We start from the raw sequence: 18,214 nt of genomic DNA on the forward strand, positions 1-18,214 counted from the left end.
AGGTCCAGTACGAATCACACCACAGCTCCTTAAATGGGGAAGTTTTGTATCTGCACACTGATGATAACAGCTCCAGTATCTTCTCTCCTGTCTGCTGTTCTCTCTCTGCTGCTGCACAGAACAGATTCCCGAAGAACCTGATTTCCTCGGAAGGTTCTGATAACTGTGGCACGAAACTGAAATTATAAGGATTAAAAATGTTGAATCTACACATTTAATCAAAATGAAATTTTCTTTAAATTCTCGCATCAAATTTCCTTTGATACTTAAATGTCAAAGGAGAAACACTTGAATTAGATAAGACAGCTTCTAGTGAACACGGAACTCATGAAAACAACAATAATTTACCTGAGCTGTGAGATATAAGGCAGACACTGCAGGAAACTCCTCACTTCACTCTCTTCATGTGACCAGCCTGTCAGCTCCACTTGTTTTTTCTCTGATTGGAGTTTCAGCACTTCCAGGAGGATGGATGTCTTTCTCTCTGAGAGATCTATGAACCAGACTGCAGGAGTTGACTGGAAAACCGACTGTAATGATGGAAGGACTCGCGAACCTGTTTTAGTCTCATAAGAGTACAGGTCCAGGAGGAAATCACACCATATCTCAGGAAGAGGGAATGCTTTGTATGTGCACACTGATGATAACAGCTCCAGCATCTTCTCTCCTGTCTCCTGTTCTCTCTCTACTGCTGCACACAACAGATTCCTGAAGAACATGGTTTCTTCTGAAGGTTCTGATAACTGCGGCATGACACTGAAATTATAATAATTACAAAACACATGACATGTTAATTGATCAAATACAAGAAAAACTTCTCAACTCTCATATGAAATTGTTGCCGCTATTTCATCCTCCACGCAGAATCAGCCAGCATAAATTCTCATGAAAATATCACAGGAATATTCAAAACAGTTTTATAAGAGAAATTTATTAATTTCTTATTGCATGAAGTAGATTGTGTAAAGTAGAATTCATTTACCTGAGCTGTGAGATATAAGGCAGACACTGCAGGAAACTCCTCACTTCACTCTCTTCATGTGAGCAGCCTGTCAGAATGACTTGTTTCTTCTCTGATTGGAGTTTCAGCGCTTCCAGAATGATGGAGGTCTTTCTCTCTGAGAGGTCTATGAACCAGACTGCAGGAGTTGACTGGAAAACTGACTGGAATGATGGAAATATAATTGTTCGTGTTTTAATTCCGTAAGTGCACAGGTCCAGTACGAAATCACACCACAGCTCCTTAAATGGGGAAGTTTTGTATCTGCACACTGATGATAACAGCTCCGATATCTTCTCTCCTGTCTGCTGTTCTCTCTCTGCTGCTGCACAGAACAGATTCCCCAAGAACCTGATTTCCTCAGAAGGTTCTGATAACTGTGGCATGAAACTGAAATTATAAGGATTAAAATTGTTGAATCTACACATTTAATCAAAATGAAATTTTCTTTAAACTGTAACATCAAATTTCCTTTAATACATAAATGTCAAAGGAGAAACACTTGAATTAGATAAGACAGCTTCCAGTGAACACGGAAATCATGGAAACAATAATAATTTACCTGAGCTGTGAGATATAAGGCAGACACTGCAGGAAACTCCTCACTTCACTCTCTTCATGTGACCAGCCTGTCAGCTTCACTTGTTTCTTCTCTGATTGGAGTTTCAGCACTTCCAGGAGGATGGAGGTCTTTCTCTCTGAGAGGTTTATGGACCAGACTGCAGGAGTTGACTGGAAAACTGACTGTAATGATGGAGGAGGACCTAAGCCCATTTTAGTCTTATAAGAGTACAGGTCCAGCAGGAAATCACACCATTTCTGGTTGAGAGGGAATGTTTCAAAAGTGCACAGAGATGGAAGCAGGTCCAGTATCTTTCCTCCTGTCTGCTGGTCTGTTTCCGCTGCTGCACAGAACAGATTCCCCAAGAATCTGGTTTCTTCTGAAGGTCTTGATAGCTGAGGCTGGTAACTGAAATCATAACAAGTGGCACAGTAGTTATGCATATTTTTGATCAAAAAGAAATTAACGCTAACTTGCCAACTTAGTTTCAGGAGCACGGCCATGCACCTCAACCACATGCCTAATTACCTGACAGGCAAGACACCTCTGCCTCCACAATCCAACCACAACAGCAGACTGAGTAGTAAAGCACCTCAGTACAAGATCCATGCCCAATTTACCACTCTCCAGAATCAACCAAATGCGAGTTCATACTTGCTCCCCCAATATCCCTCCTTCATCTCATTCATCCAACCAGTGGCTCATTGTCATCCTTGCTCTAACCCTTTATCATTTGTCATCCCTCCAGCATTGTTCCATTATCCCTCTTCCCCATCTTCCCTTTCCTCCTCCATCTCTTCATCATTTTCTTCAACCCTCCACTATTTCTTCATCATTCCTCCCTCATGGCCATCATTCATCACTCCTTAATCTCTGCCATCCCTTCCCCACCATCCGTCCATCATCCCATGCCATTCCTCTGGCATCTCGTCGTCATTTCTCCAACCCTTGTCATCTCTTCATCTCTCTGCCTTTCTTTGTCATCCTTCCTCCATCTCCTTATCCTTCTCATCTCTTCGTCATCCCTCCTCTATCCTGAGACCGTATCTTTGTCATCTCTTGAGTCTTCTTCCACCATCTTCTTATTCCTCCTCCATCACTATCATCCCCTCTCCATCAATCCTCCTCAATCCTTTTCATTCCTTCTTCAGTCCTCATTATCTCCTTCAACCCTCCAACATCTTTTCATCGTTGCTCCTCTATTTTTTGATCATCTTCTTTAAAGCCCCACCATCACTCATCATCCCTCCCTCATCTTCATCACCCCACCTTATCTCCATCATCTCTTCCTTTTCTGTAACATCCTTCCCTCAGCTTCATCATCCCTCCTCTTTACATCCTATCATTCTTATTTCATGCCCATCATCCCTCCCTCATCTCAATGGCTGGAATGTCTCTGTAAAGCAAAAATAAAAGCAAAGGCGGACCATAAGAAGTGCATAGAGTCTCACCTGTCCAGCAACAACACACGTGCGGTGTGGCAGGGCATTTATGACATCATAAACTCCAGGGGCGGCACTACGACAACAGAAGACCTGAGTGCATCACTGGCTGAGGAGCTAAACAGCTTTTTTGCTTGCTTTGAATCATCACAACAGCAACACTCAGCAGCCCCTGACCTACCTCCACCCCCACCCAGTTCCTGCACCACTATACTCACTGTCAGCGAGCATGAAGTCAGACGGGTGCTCCTGGCAGTGAACCCTAAGAAGGCTGCTGGCCCTGATGGTGTTCCTGGTAAAGTGCTCAAGGTGTGTGCCCTCCAGCTCACCCACATCTTCACCAGAATCTTCAACCTCTCCCTGGCCCAGGCAGTCATTCCGCCCTGTTTGAAAACCGCCACAATCATCCCAGTACCTAAGAAGTCTCCCACCACGAGCCCAAACGATTATCATCCTGTGGCCCTCACTCCGATAATCATGAAGTGCTTCGAGAGACTGGTCCTCCAGCACATCAAGGACCATCTCCCCCCAGACTTCGACACCTACCAGTTTGCATATCGTGCAAACAGATCCACTGAGGATGCCATCGCTGTAGCTCTACACTCCGCGCTGTCACATCTGGAGCAGCAGCAGAGCTATGTCCGAATGCTCTTCGTGGATTTCAGCTCTGCCTTCAATACAATCATTCCGGACATTCTCATCACCAAAATGGACACTCTCGGCCTCCCCCCTCTCACATGTGCCTGGATAAAGGACTTCCTCACCAACCGGCCCCAGGCTGTGAGACTCGGCCCCCACCTGTCCTCCACGCAGACACTGAGCACCGGCTCCCCACAAGGCTGTGTGCTGAGCCCCCTCCTGTACTGCCTCTACACCCATGACTGTCGTCCGGCCCACAACAGCAACCTCATCGTGAAGTTTGCTGACGACACAACAGTTGTCGGACTCATCTCAGGAGAAGACGAGACAGCCTACAGAGGGGAGGTCCTGAAGTTGGCAGCTTGGTGTTCAGAAAACAACCTTGCTCTGAACACCAAGAAAACAAAGGAGATCATTGTCAACTTTAGGAAGCTCGGCACCGACCTAGCTCCCCTCTACATCAACGGTGAGCGTGTGGAGAGGGTCCACACCTTCCGGTTCCTGGGCGTCCTCATCTCCTCCGACATCTCCTGGACGGACAACACCACGGCAATCATTAAGAAGGCGCAGCAGCGGCTACACCTCCTGAGGGTTCTCAAGAAACAACTTGGACCCCACCCTGCTGACGACCTTCTATCGCTCGTCCATTGAGAGCCTGCTGACTTACTGCATCACAGTGTGGTACGGCAGCTGCACCATGGCAGACAGGAAGGGGCTTCAGAGGATTGTTAAGACAGCACAGAAAATCATCGGCTGCCCCCTCCCCTCCCTGATGGACATTTACACCTCCCGCTGCCTTAAAAGGGCAGGAAACATCATCAAGGACAACTTCCACCCTGGTTCCGATCTGTTTGTCCTGTTGCCCTCAGGAAGCCGCTACAGGTGCATAAGAACCAAAACAAACAGACTCAAAAACAGTTTCTTTCCAAAAGCCATCACCACTCTGAATTCAAACATGCACTGACAATCCAACCCCCCCCCCCCCCCCCCCCCCCAAGACTACCTCAAAACCGTCTACTGTGCAATACGGACTATTCTAATGTGCAATATCACACTGACCATGCACTTTTTATTCTTTTTAACTGTTTTAACTTATCCTTTTTTGTGATTTTTATTACATGTATCTTGCACTGATGGAGATGCTCGAAATCTCATTGTACTTGTGTATAGTGACAATAAAAGGCATTCTATTCTATTCTATTTTTTTACCATCTCTTCATCCCTTCTTGTTCCTTCCTCCATCCCTCCATTGTCTTCTCACCATCTCTCCTCCATCTCCCATCATCTCTCCTTCATCCCTCCTCAAGTCCTCCTTTATTATCATCCCTTCATCATCCCTCCATCAGAAGAATGTTCTAGGCCTTTTGACCTTCAGTCCACTTCCATCTTGATGAACTATAAGCAATCAAAATAGCGACAACTCTCTGGGGATCTCAACAAGAAGTTCATACTTATCTGCTATTCTGGGAGCAATATCCACAACATCCAGGACAGGCAACTCAACCAAAAAATTCAAGCTCTTGGCCACTGGCCATCTCTGACATGTTGTTCATACACCTGCAACAATGCCAATGACCTTGGTCAAGTCCACCTTCAACTGAATGTCATGATCACAAACTTGGGAAGGTCCATTGCAGTCTTTAGTGAAGAGTGTCACCCGAGACGGAACCTCCACATTCAGCTGCCTTTCACTCAAGCTTTGAACATCATGGTATCCCAGATCAGCCAACCAGCCAACCAGAAAACATTCACATCCATCCTCATCCTTACATCCTATAGTCTTCCACATCATCCAACACTACCGTTCCTCACTAAAGCTACCAACTCGCTTTGTTGTGGCATGGTCCTTGCTAGTGCATTAAACCTTATTTATACATGTCAGTATGAAATTTGCTACATTTCAATCTGTATGTGGAAACACTCAAATGAGATAGCAGAAATCAGAAATCGTTAAAGAGATAATCCATTCACCTGAGCTGTGAGATATAAGGCAGACACTGCAGGAAACTCCTCATTTCACTCTCTTCATGTGACCAGCCTGTCAGCTCCACTGGTTTCTTCTCTGATTGGAGTTTCAGCACTTCCAGGAGGATGGAGGTCTTTCTCTCTGAGAGGTCCATGGACCAGACTGCAGGACCAGACTGGAAAACTGACTGTAATGATGGAAGGACTCTGAAACCTGTTTCAGTCACATACGAGTACAGGTCCAGGAGGAAATCACACCATTTCTGTTTGAGAGGGAATGTTTTGTATGTGCAGACTGATGATAACAGCTCCAGTATCTTCTCTCGTTTCTGCTGCTTCCTCTCTGCAGCTGCTGCACAGAACAGCATCTCCAAGAATCTGGGTTCTTCTTGAGGTTCTGGTAACTGAGGCACGAAACTGAAATCATGTAATTAAAATACTGTTATTTTCCATTAAAAAGAATTGAATCTTTTCTATAATTTCTGGTATGAAATTTGTTATATTTTAATCTCTACTAAGAACCTCTCAAACAGGGCAGAAAAAACATAAATCATGAAAAACATTATGACTCATTCACCTGAGCTGTGAGATATAAGGCAGACACTGCAGGAAACTCCTCACTTCACTCTCTTCATGTGACCAGCCTGTCAGCTCCACTGGTTTCTTCTCTGATTGGAGTTTCAGCACTTCCAGGAGGATGGAGGTCTTTCTCTCTGAGAGGTCTATGGACCAGACTGCAGGAGTTGACTGGAAAACTGACTGTAATGATGGAAGGACTCTTGAACTTGTTTTAGCCTCATAAGAGTACAGGTCCAGGAGGAAATCACACCATTTTTGTTTTAGAGAAAATGTTTTGTATGTGCACACTGATAACAGCTCCAGTATCTTCTCTCCTGTTTGCTCTTCTCTCTCTGCTGCTGCACAGAACAGATTCCCCAAGAACCTGATTTCTTCTGAAGTTTCTGATAACAGTGGCACAACACTAAAAGCATAAAGAAAAAAAAGAATATTTTGTAACCCTTTGATGCACAGAATGGGTCAGGAGATACCCATTTTTCATTGGATTTAGGTCATTTTTGACCCATGTTGTGCATCAAAGAATCAATCAAAAGGACAAACCCCAAGACAAACTGAAAAGAGAAAGGCAGTTTCTTGTGAAAATAGAAATCATGAAAAAGATCATTTACCTGAGCTGTGAGATATAAGGCAGACACTGCAGGAAACTCCTCACTTCACTCTCTTCATGTGACCAGCCTGTCAGCTCCACTGGTTTCTTCTCTGATTGGAGTTTCAGCACTTCCAGGAGGATGGAGGTCTTTCTCTCTGAGAGGTCTATGGACCACACTGAAGGAGATGACTGGAAAAGCAGCCTCAGTTTTGGAAGGATACTCAAAAATCCTTCATTCCTAACATGTTGGTACAGATCGAGATAGAGGTTACTTAAGTCACTTTGATGAGGGAACAATGAGAGGAGCATATTCACTGCATTTGGGAAGCATTGCTCATTGTGAAGTGCTGCCTTCAGGCATAAATCCAGTAACAGTCTCCTTTGTTGCCTCTCCAGTGTCCCATGGAATTGCTCATGGTTCCACAAACCTGGACTTCTGGTGGTCATCCTAAAGCTGCATAAAAATACAAAGTTTATTAAGTTCATTAGCAACACAATTGAACACTCATCACAGAACAACAATTTTTTCTAAGCTCACACCTTTAACCCACAGGATTCAGTCATCCTATTAATAGCACCATTGTTGTGATGGGATTTGTGTGAGCATAACTCTAGACAGAAGGACTTACATTTTAACATTGACAGATTGGTTAAATTATGTGGAATCAAAGTTTGACTAAAACTACATACCTGAGTGAGCTGACGTATGGCAAAGCCTCTATTAAGGACTCACACAGACTCTGGCAGACAAGAGTTTCTCTGTCCCAGTAGAGGCAGACATTGACATTTGTTGTCATCCTCTTCATGACTTCCACAGCTCTTTCAAACAGCTGTTTTTTACCCTCCACTGGAAGGTGCAGCTGATTTTCAATGAGGCTAAGTAAGCTGACAAAGTCCATCTGTTCTTCACTGAGAAGGAAAATCTTCCACAGCTGCTGTGGCAAAGGGTCACACCTGTAGTTTAAAGAATAACCTCATGATCAAACAAATCCGCAGTAGAATATCATTCTCATTATACTGTATTTTGCAGCCTGAGCAGTAATATGACACTAAAAACACACTCTCACTCATACCATTGGATATTTTGAAGGCATCCAAACAGTTGTCTCATTCCTCGCTCTGATATCGTGACATCATCAAGGTTCAACCATATTTTCCGTCCCTTCGACTGATTGACCACATAGGCCACAGCACAGCAGAGGTAAGGATCAAGACTCTCTCCACAGAGGTCAAGACGGTAGTCCAGTTTGTCTAGAAGGTAGATGCATGCCTCTGGACTCTGGGACTCATACAAGCACTGACATAAGAACAACGTGTCGACATCAAGCCCACCGTCTTCAGTGTCAACCACATCTGGGACAAATGTGGTTATGAGCTCCTTGAAGAACCAGTCAGATGTACTGTTGAGCTCCTCAACTGGAACCAGACACTTCATCCAACTTGGGCTCTTCTTGTTCAACAGTCGACACATGAAAGGGATCAAATGTTTCATGTGTTTCTTGTCCTCAGTGAGGCTCTGCTGAAAAACATTCCTGATTTTATCAGGATTCTTTAAGAGCCACATGGCTGCAAAAAACTCCTGCAGTGTGTAATGGAGGAATACGTGTCTAGTTTCTGTTTCAGTTCGGCTGACTTTGATAAAAAGTGGTTTCAGGAAGGAAAGGACACAGCTGTCTTTACAGGGCACTTCATTCAGGTTCACAGTTTTTCCCTGAGTTGCATTGAAAGCTATTTCAGCCAAAAACAATATTTCCTCTCTCTTGGTTTTGATGAAGGTGTTTAGATCTTCTGTTTTGTTGCTGTTTACCTGAAGGCAGTAACGAACAATGTCAATGTAGATTTCTGTTATAGTGCATGGCTGTGGAGAGTGTTCTGATGAAGAGCAGGCAGCCACCATCAGAGCATACATTGGTACATGGCAAAGAGTCAGCAACTCCAATCTGCTCAAAACCTTCTGTGCATCGCAGAGTGTTGCAGATAAGTAGGACTTTATGGTCTGCTCACTAAATCCTTTCACCTCCACTCTGAGACAGTCCCCAGAGAAGAAGTCTTTCTCGTCATCTGGTCTGCATGTTATGATGATCTTTGCATCAGGTAGTAGTTCTTTCTCTACAAGGTCCTCCACCACTGATGGAGACAGATCTGTGATGCCATCAAAAATGATGGTAACATTGTCAGAGTTACTCTTTATATCCTGTAAAACCTCATCCATGCCTACATCTGGTTCACTGAACTTATTAAAAAGAAATTCCTTCAGGGTCATAGCGGGTGTGGTTTGGGACATTTTCCTCATGTCAAAGTAGAACATGTAATCTAACTCCTTCTTGTCCTTTTCTGCCCACAGTCTCAACATTTCACGAACGACTGCCGTCTTTCCAATTCCAGGCTTCCCGACCAAGAGGATGTCTTCCTGTGTTTTCAGAAGGTCAGTGGGGGAAATTTCTGGTTTGTCCTCAGGGATGTATGTCCTCAGTTTCTTAGGTCGACTCATCTTACTTTTCTTTCTCTTCCATTTCTTGATTTTAGATGGAGATGGGCTTTTCTGTGTATCCAATACAAGTGAGGTGTATGACAGATCAGGCCTCCTTTTGTCTTCAAACAGTTTTTTACTTGGATTCCAAAACTCTTTAGATAATTTCTGTGCTTTCAACTTCAACTTTTTCTGATATCTGTGGCACGGTCTTGGTCCTAAAATAAAATAACAGTAAGAAAATAAACGTAATATGACAAAACCACAGTTTTCTCCTGAACTCTTGTTAAATTTCAAATATTTATACACAGACACAATAAAATGCATTATGTAGAATTGCTAAATTTAGTAATAAGAAATGTGACACATTTGAAGCAGAATTTTCTTCACAATACCTTGCAGGTAGTCCACATCCATTTGCGTTTCTTCCTTGAAAGAAAAGCAGCTGATCCAGTGGTGAAGGTCAAACTTCTGGGTTCCAGTGGAAGTTCCAGTGTTTTTCTCAGGGAGAGGAGGCGGCCTCTCTAAAGTCCTCTTCCTCGTCACGTCAATAATTCTGAGTAACTCGTAGCAGGCTGCTTCCCCCTTTTTTATGACCTTGTCCAGGATTTTTCTGGTTCTATCGAAGTCATCACGCTCTGTCTGTATTTTGCTGACCTCCTCATCACTGAGAACTCCTTTCTGATACAAGTTCTCCAGAATCACAGAGAGATTCTGTAATTCTCCCACAAGGCGCCCTCTGGCTCTACTGACATAATTTAAGGCAGACTGTGATGTACAAGCCATGTTTCCAGACTCCTGTGAGTTCTGCACACAGACCAAACGCCAATGACCTGCAGAACAAGACACCAGATTAACAAATGTTCAATAACTACTCTGCCTGTGATGTATCAGATGTTACTCAGGAACTTAGATGAAGCAATATTTGCAGTTCAACATCAACTCTAATGGTGTATCTCAGTTAAAAGTAGGCGAGTACTGATGTGTTATTTTTTAAGCCAGTTTTGATCAAGATTTTGAGTAATCAATCAAACTGATAATCTATATTAGGAAACAATACACATTGGCAGTAAAAATGAAAACCTTTTTCAAATTTGGAATAACACAAATTTCAAGGCAAACCTTCACTGAAACGTCTTTGTCTAATTATGTTCTACATACGTCTGATTAATGGGCCAGGCCAATAACCAGTCCATAACTAATTCAATGATAGATATCCATGTCCTACTGAAGAATATGCTACCAAAATGGGAAGGTAGGGATCCAAACACTAATCCTGTCTGTAAACACAGGTAAAACACCTGGTTAAATCTGTGGCTTCTGAGGAAGTTTAAAAGTTGTAAACCCACCAGGATTGTCACTTTGAGGCTGAGTGCTGAAACACACTATTCACCACACCAAAGACTCTAACAGCTCCAAGTAAAGTTAATACTGAACATCTCTGAACTGTTAAGTCTCACATAGTAATGCTCTACAGGTCTGACCAATAAACTGTAGTTTGCTGTGGACGTGTTAAATGCATTTGATAATGTGTACATTTTGTTCACATCAATGAATCATGTTCAAATCATGTTTACATTTCTTATTATTCATCTGCAGTGTTTAATTCATTTGTGAATATTGTGAAACAGAAAATTGGCATGTTATTGTGTGGAATGTGTTCTATACATAGATTCATGGTTTTATTTTCAAACTAAAATGTTTGAAGACATCAAAACAAGTTTACCACATTTGTAAGAACACCATCACACACAGCTCCGTGCAGACTGCTCAGTAAATCAGAGAGAAACACTTACACATCAGCCTCAAAGTCTCCTCTGATGACAAACTATCAGCTGCTCAGCACCTTTAGAATGAGATTTTCCTTATAAGACAAAAACAAGAAAAATATCACAGTAAAAAACTGTAAGACAATAATAATAATAATGTCGGAATAGCTTTGATCTATGATTGGTTAATGTCACACACCATCACACCTGCTCCTCTCTGCACTGGGACCAGGAGGCCACATGAGCCGAGTGAGATTCTCTTCATTTTCTGTGGGATGAAAATAAACCGCCTCACAAAGAATTGTTGGATAGCAAGTGACATGAGACTGAGGCCACCTGTAAAATATATAAAGGGTCACGATTCCAAAAAACATTAAATTTCATGCTAATCTAGTTATTTGCTGAAACACAGACAAATAAAGCTGTTGACAGAAAGTTTGTCTGAGCTCACCTGAAGGTACCTGCAGGATTTATGACTCTAAAACAGCATTTTGGATCCAGCCATGGTTCAGTATGAAACTTTCACAACTGTGATGTGGAAATTTGAAACCTCCAGTCTGCACACACTGAGAATAGATTTCACAGTAAAGTAGAATAGATCCTCTGTCCAGCAGTGAAAATTTTGAAATGAAAAATATTTACATATTTAACAAATGTAATGTTTCATTTCCACAAGAGGAGGCGATGGATCTTCAAGAACTTCTAACAAGGCAGCTTAACGCTTTTGTGGAAAAACATCAAATCCAAATGATGACAGAATCCTAACATTTTTATGTGACTTTAAGCATTTTGGGAGGTGACTTTTAGGCTTTCCGAGCAGTAGTGACAAGTCTGTAGGCTTCTATTTCGTCCCCGTCGAGTTTCAGGGGAAGTGTGAGATTGAGATCTAGTCAAGGCTGAAAAGCGTTTTCACCTTCTCTGAAAATTTTAAAACACACACATGATTTATATTGTGATTAAGTTCTTATTGTCCCTAAAAGACACGACAACTGAAAATCAACCAACATACAAGAGAGTTCCTTTAAGCTACAAGCAAATACAGTCTCTGGGACCAACCAAACTAAAGATGATTTTAAGCAGAATTAGAGCATGTATGAACTCTTTTTACAGACTTTTTATGCAATCATAAGTAAGGACAGAAAAAAATAATCTAGTTTTGTTTGTATGCACCAGTTTATTTCTCTTGAGGGAAAGAAAGCAAAACATGTTAAACAGAAAAAAACAAGATAACTACTACTGGACCATTAGCTTCACTTGTTAGCTTTAGCTGTAGGTAACAAAGTTGCGTACACCGGTCTCATAAAAAAAAAACATGTAAAAGAGGAAAATTAAAGTCAATTCCCAATGGATTATTGGCTTATAAATTATATTCATTTGTTAGTTAAAACCTGTTGAAAGCAGTTGGCTAGAAAGGAAAATATGTCAAAAAGAACTGTATCATAAAAATCTTTATGATACTGTCTATGCTCCAAACAGATACTCTTGCTAGCACCGTTACAAAGTTAGCTAACTTAATGCTAATAAAAACAGCTTGAAAAAAGTCAAGACGCCGAAGTTACTCACACACTGCTGGTTTTGTCTTCGATGGGCGAAAACAAACAGTTCGGTAAAGTTGGAGAGACATTCACAGATCCAGACTTCTGGCATCAATAACTCATTAGATATACGTTGTCAAAACATAAACGAAGCCTCTTTCCCATTGTTGTAAGGTAGAGGTTGTGCTACAAGGCCAGTTTTATCAAAAGTCGCAACATTGGTGTCTATGCTCAGCCGGCCTTTCAGTAACTTTACTCTTCTACACTACAGTGTCATTAACATTACTGCCTGCCGTTGGCTCTTGTTTATCATGCTACAACACTTAGTTTTATATATATATAATGGATAGAGGAAACAGACGAGGAAAATTGGAATGAAGCTTGTTCAAAGGCACAGAAACAAACAATAAATACAAGATTTAAACTATTGCAGTATAAATGGCTAATGAGAGCGTACATCACTCCTGCCATGCTCCACCATATGTCAGCATAAATCCCAGACACAGGACATGAGACCTGCTTAAAATATTGTATTTGTCTATCTGGCACTGTATTTAGTTACATTTACTTCTAGTGACTTGTATTTTACATGTTCCATTTTGATATTATGATTATAATTATTGCCTTACCTAATTTATAATTCTTCATTTCTACATTGATTCATTATTTGCTTAACCATTATTTATTTACTGATTTTTTAAAAAATGTATTGAATTTGCTTTTGTTACGGCTGTGCCTCTGTCCGCCTCCCCCTGTCTGGTAATTTGTATTTTTGTGTGCTGGGCTGCTGTCGCCCCGCCTCCTTGTCCGTCCCACCACACCTGCAACATCTGGAGCTGAGGTTGGATTGGAGCAGGGGAGGGACGACCGCTTCAATCGAGGGTCCAGCAGCTGTTAAAAGGCCTGTTGATGCCAGGCGTGAACTAACCGTGACATCACCCGTTGGTTTCAACGCCGAGAAAATGAAGCCCACATTTTGCTACTTCCTGGTCGCCGTTTTGGATTTTTTGGAGCCAGTGACGTAAAAAGCGTCATCAAACAGGCTGGACCGGAGAGCAACTAGGGGCAGGATTGGCTGAGGACTCTCTTATCCCACCCACATTTTACCGCAGAGGCTTCTGTTGCTGTCTATCAAGTATAGCCACGCTCCCTGGCTCCGCCAACTTTAACGATTTATTTAAAATTCAGTATTGATTTATTTTAAGATCGGCCACCTGATCTCTCATTTTGACCATGAAAACTAACGGGGAAAAAATCCTGAGCCGTAGAAAATCATTCTATCAAATTTTATTTTTTCCAAAAATGAATTGGGGTCTATGGAGAAAAAGATTTTTGGAGCCAACCCTAGCGGACGGCGTATTGCAAGTTTTTGACACTTCCGGGTTGGCTTCAATTCTGGAGCCAGATGCTACGTCCACTATATATACAGTCTATGGTTGATGCCAGCATTCGGTGGCAGTTCCTCAGGAAGGGATCTGTCCGTGTTGACTCTGTGAACTCGTCTGTGAGGCTGGAAGCTAGTCAGAAGTGTGAAGTTAAACCATATCTGAAACCTTTGATAGCTTTAGTTAGGGGTGCTTTTGCCTTTGTATTTCTATTTGGAGCTTTTATTTGTGTCTGATGTATTTTTATTTTTCCCACAGTCTAGTGGAGTCTACTTCCTAGAGAAGGCCACTTTGGTTCGATTTGTTTCTTTAATTTCAGCAGCACCCATTTACTTTCAGATCCCTCACTTTGTCTGTTGAAACCTACCCTTATCAAGAATAAAACAGACTCGATTCTGGAAATTCATTGCTTTCATTTGCATTTGTTAAAATTCGGTTACACTAGACAGTGGGGTTGTAACAGCTTTGTTTTATTATTATTTTCTTTTGTTTTGCTAAGAAATCATTGAATGATACAAAGAGTTACAATGGTGCAGTGTGTGGGTGTTTGCACATATGTGTTCTTTTGTTAATTTACAAAATCTGATAATAAAGATATTGTAGGAGAAAAAAAAATCACAATTTTAAGGTATTTTTAGAATAAAAAAAGCAATAACTTCACTCTTATACACTGTAGTGTCACCAAATTCACTGGAGCCTTCAACTGGCTCCTGCTGGTCAGACTACAACTCTTGGTTTGAGACTAGATATTTTTGCATAATTTAAAGGAATTTTTATTAGTAGTAAAAGTCAATAACTTCACTCTTATACACTGTAGAAAAAATAAACTCCATCCAAACATCAAAGAGGTCCTGCTGATCCTACCTTCAGATTTTTACTTCCAAGTATTGTCTGTACAGTCCTTAACTTGGAAAATATCATTAGCAGTTGAACATTCTGGTTTAAATGAATCAATTAACGCTGCAGCCTTGTCAGAAGGTCTTTCTTCCCAATCGTCAGTACTTGAGGAGTCTAAACAGTTTAGTTTGGTATATTGGTGTTATCTGATATTCTCTTGGGTGAGGATTCGAAGTTCTGTTACTGTTGTCAACTGGCCATTCAGTAAATAAATTGTCCAAGTAAAATCTGCAGTCAAGTGTCATTTGTTTACGTCACCATGACTCCTGGACAGCCTGCTGCTGCTGCTGAAAAAAATCCCAGAGAAAACACTGTATAGTACTACATACATGAAGAAAAGAGCCATCAAAGCTAATTTACTCATTAATCCTTCAAATTCACACACAACTGCACACACTGGATCTTATGCACAACTTCACATGGCGATAAACAACCAAAATAAAATAAAATTCTGTCACTTTTGGTTCTCAATGTTCCACAATCGACCCAAAAAATGGATGATCACTTTTATATGTTACAACAAAAAATATTTGAGATATGTAACAATTTCAAAAATCCTTGAAATCATGAAAAATTGTTAAATATCAAATCAAGAGTTGTAGTTTGATCAGCAGGAGCCAACTGATGGTTGGACAGAGTGTAATTTTTCTACAGTACATAAGAGTGAAGTTACTGAATTTTATTACTAATAAAATGATAATAAAATAAGAAAAATTCCATAAATTTATGAAAAACAGTTAATATCAAACCAAAGGCTGTAGTATGACCAGCAAATATGACCAGCAGGAGCTAACTGATGACTCCAGTGATTTTGGTGACTCTTCAGTACAGAAGAGTGAAGTTATTGAATTTTACTACTAATATAAATTCCTTAAAATTCAGATTTTTTACTGAGTATCAAACCAAGAGCTGTATTATGACCAGAAGGACCCAATTAATGTCTTCAGTAAATGTGGTGGCTCTACAGTGTATAAGAGTGAAGTTTTTGAATATTTGTGTCTCTCTTCGCTGTTGCAGCGGTTTGTAATTTGCAGACGGTCCCTGTTCACTCGTCACACCGCCGGCTGCTGATAGACACCAATATTATTTCTGCAGCTTTAAAGACAGCGACTTTTGATAAAACTGGCCTTGTAGCACATTATCTGGCTTACAATGATTTGAAAGAGGCATCTTTTATGTTTTCACAACATATATCTCATTAGTTATTGATGCCGGAAGTCCGAATCTGTGAATCTCTTTCTCACTTTACCGAACTCCATCAGGACGTTAGCACTGATTAAACTGACGCTTATTTGTGAACTACAGGCCGATTCAGAAATGATTCCTCAACTGTTTTTCTGTTTAAAACTCCAGACTTCACTTCTGTATGAAGAACTAAAGGGTATGGTTTCTTTCTCAGCCCCACAAAAGATAAGTCAACATTTTCCACCTTTCAGAAAGTTTTCAGCTCTTCTTCTGGATCTTACCTGCGTGTCGCTGCGTCCACTGCCTCCAGATGTCACAGAGGTTTTTCAGTGGGTTTCTCCCACATACAGACTGCGCTTTGTCCGTGTGTCTTTCCACGTAGTGACTGAAATTATTTCCTGGTCTGTGTCTGTGTTCGTTTCACTTCTCTAGATCACCTCTGCAAACATCATTCTGAGACTGAACCCCTCTTGTTGGATCATGTCTGTGCTGCATCAAATACTAATGATCTAATACAAATTTTCACTTCTGTCCAAACTCATCACATTTAACAGCTTTTTACGTTTTCCTTTAACGACCTGAACATGTTTCTATCAGGAAGCTTCCAAAAAATTCAAGTGTTTGCTCCAAATCTTCACTTTATTTAGTCTAAAATTAGACTGTGTTGTATTTGTTTGGTTCACTGAAAATCTCAAACCACTCCTTCACTTGTTCAGTTCCCTCTCACCTGTTAAATGTTCATATTTGTCTCTCTTGTCCAAACTGACAAAAAATAAATATTTTACTTGATCAAAATGTAAACAAAGATTAATTATCAGCCACACAGTTCTTAGGGTTCTTTATATCGACAAATAGCATCACTTCCCTCATAGATTTTATTTTCTGATCTCAGAGCTGAAATTCTCTTAGTGTCATTTTAAATACAGACAAGTGAAGTAAATAAAATGGGCTCTAAAATACTGATTAAATAAATGTTGACCCTGTAATGTTGGAATGATCTGATCCATCATCTGGTGTTTTATCTTAACAAGAATTCATAATTATAGAAAATGCGGCTGACTACTGTGGAAATAGTTCACAGCTGTACTAATTAAATTCAGATATATGAAACTGAAATATACATAAATCTGAATGAATATGTGAATAAAGTCAACCTATATTCAGAGCTGATATTTGTATTAAGTTTATTTTTGGTTAAAATTGTTCATCTTGTTAGTTCTTTTGGTCAGTTCACGTTGTCAAGTAAGATGCAGATGTTGAGGTCTCAGAGAGGACTCAGGCTCATTATGGCCCTAAGGTAACAAAGGTTCTGAAGCAGACAAATAAAGATCTTAAGAAGAAACATTATAAGTTAACCATATGATTATGCTTGCTAAAATACATATATATTTTTTGAAGTGTTGATATGATAAAAGTAATGATTCAGATGATTTATTGTGTTCAGATTGAGAGGAATGATTTAAGAAGTGATTCTGTGTGAAGTAATCCTTTTTTAGGCTCTGTGTGTGCGTACAGGCCTCATAGGCTTTGTGTGTCCAGGCCTTAAGAAAGCAGAAGTGCAGTAAACAACAGTCACCATGACTCGGCAGCCACAATGACATTGCAGCCTCCTCAGAAAAAAGGGAAGTTTGGGAAAAACCCAAAAGGGTGGGCTGAAATGTGTGTGTGTTAAACAGATGTGGACACTGTGTATTTGCTGTAACAACATGACTTCTGTATTACTGCTGTATGTGATGAACAAAGTTGATTGCATAAGTTAGACGGTGTCAGAGGGCGTACCTAGCCAGTTTTGTGTGTCTGGAGAAAGTATAAGAATGGGAGAGCAGAGACATTATAGGGGAGTTGTTCGCCGGAGCAGCCAGAAGAGCAGCAAAGGGAACTTGGCCAGAGTTCTGAAGAATCTTCACCTTCCTCTTTTGTCCGAGAGACGGGAAGACGACGCGGGACTTAGGCTCCAGAGATCGCTGAGGACATCGTTGGAAGCAAAGTCTTTTTCTGACTTTGTTCAACAAGCGAAGACCACACTCTGCCAAACGGAGAGTCCTAAGAGGTTCTGCAGTTATCCAGAAGAAACCAATAGAGGGAAGATCCGACTACACCCGAAGAGGCAAAGGAGGCAACAGCACCGGGCTGTTCCCCTCCCCGGGGCTGGGAGACCCAGTGACCCACTACAGCCTGAACAGACGAGGGTTTTCCA

General features: G+C 41.1%; 1 protein-coding gene across 1 annotated transcript in view; it reads right to left on the bottom strand.

Moving 5' to 3' along the window:
• LOC127531895 (uncharacterized) overlaps positions 1-16,424 on the bottom strand; it is a 46,497-nt gene extending 30,073 nt beyond the window's left edge. The window contains exons 1-12 of the mRNA XM_051942198.1: positions 16,299-16,424; positions 11,467-11,581; positions 11,215-11,351; positions 11,043-11,110; positions 9,642-10,079; positions 7,850-9,464; positions 7,467-7,730; positions 6,796-7,230; positions 6,186-6,590; positions 5,615-6,025; positions 1,563-1,970; positions 983-1,164 (exon numbers count right to left, since the gene is read on the bottom strand). The gene's annotated coding sequence lies outside the window, so the exon portion shown is untranslated. The remainder of the gene's footprint in view (positions 1-982; positions 1,165-1,562; positions 1,971-5,614; positions 6,026-6,185; positions 6,591-6,795; positions 7,231-7,466; positions 7,731-7,849; positions 9,465-9,641; positions 10,080-11,042; positions 11,111-11,214; positions 11,352-11,466; positions 11,582-16,298) is intronic.
• Positions 16,425-18,214: the final 1,790 nt, after the last annotated feature.

Source organism: Acanthochromis polyacanthus, chromosome 22 (genome assembly GCF_021347895.1).
Source record: "Acanthochromis polyacanthus isolate Apoly-LR-REF ecotype Palm Island chromosome 22, KAUST_Apoly_ChrSc, whole genome shotgun sequence".
Lineage (NCBI taxonomy): Eukaryota > Metazoa > Chordata > Actinopteri > Pomacentridae > Acanthochromis > Acanthochromis polyacanthus.